This window comes from Ranitomeya variabilis, chromosome 4 (genome assembly GCF_051348905.1).
Source record: "Ranitomeya variabilis isolate aRanVar5 chromosome 4, aRanVar5.hap1, whole genome shotgun sequence".
NCBI lineage: Eukaryota > Metazoa > Chordata > Amphibia > Anura > Dendrobatidae > Ranitomeya > Ranitomeya variabilis.
The window spans coordinates 305,813,304-305,814,387 of record NC_135235.1 but is presented as its reverse complement, the minus strand read 5'-3'; the positions used below and the strand labels follow the sequence as shown (position 1 = coordinate 305,814,387).

Here is a 1,084-nt window from a genome sequence, read left to right as displayed (position 1 = left end):
CTTAACATCTCTGTGGATGTGAGTTCAAGTCCCAACTGGGCTTCTTTGTTTATTTATTTTTTAAAAATGATAACAAAATAAGATCTGCTGTAAATAGAATGTTACAACGTGTCTCATGAAAAATGTATCACTGCCTTTGTTATGAAAGAGTTCATTTTTCTGCCTTAATTATTTTATTTGTACCTGCACTGTAGGTGGCGCTGTTTGCACTGCACTGTACAGGCTTCACCTGGAGACATAACAATACAAATAATACTGCCACACTTTCCATTTATAATACCGTCACATAATAACACAGACATATTGTGATTCCCATACATCTTCACTTTCTCTACCTGCAGTCAGTGAGTAGGAATATTTTTATTTTCATCCAAGGCTAAACGCCCTGTAGATATATTCGCTTGCATAGATGTCTCACATGGACAGTATATGTGGAGCTCCAGTGGCGCAATCGGTTAGCGTGCGGTACTTATAAGACAGTAGCTGAGCAATGCCGAGGTTGTGAGTTCGAGCCTCACCTGGAGCAGGTCTTTTGCCAGATTCTGCATTTTCCCCAACCTCCTTTGGTGATTTTCACTCTTATGTTTGCTCAATAGTCATTTCAATAGCAAATACTAAAGCTATGGCACCTCAATAAAGATAAAACCTTAATCCTGGAAAATAACAAGTTCCGCTACTTTCTCATATACTTTGTACTTAAAGGGTTTGTCCTGTGAAAACAAGTTATCACCTATCTGCAGCATAGTGGCCGGTGCTGGACTGACCTCTGGGATCTGCAGCGATCAGCGGAAAGGAGAGCCTTTATACCCAGTACAAAATGGAGCAGCAGGTGAGATGGACGACCACAGCTCAACTCATTCTCTATGGAGCTGCTGGTAAAAGCAGAGGGTAGCATTTGGCAGCACCATAGGGAATGAATGCAGCGGTGGCGGGGCATGTGCACTACGCTCCATTCTAACAAGGATAACAGTGCTGATTGGGGCAAGTCCCAGTGTTTCTATCTCCACTGATCAATAAGTTGTAACCTGTCCAGTGAAAAGGTTATAGCTTTCACTAGGATCAACCCTCCTTAGCAGGAGTGACC

The 1,084-nt window shown here is 42.3% G+C and overlaps 1 non-coding gene across 1 annotated transcript; it reads left to right on the top strand.

Moving 5' to 3' along the window:
* The first annotated feature begins 436 nt into the window (after positions 1-436).
* TRNAI-UAU (transfer RNA isoleucine (anticodon UAU)) lies at positions 437-526 on the top strand. Its single transcript is given in 2 exon segments — positions 437-474; positions 491-526. It is a non-coding gene; the product is annotated as a tRNA-Ile (tRNA).
* The last annotated feature ends 558 nt before the right edge of the window (positions 527-1,084 follow it).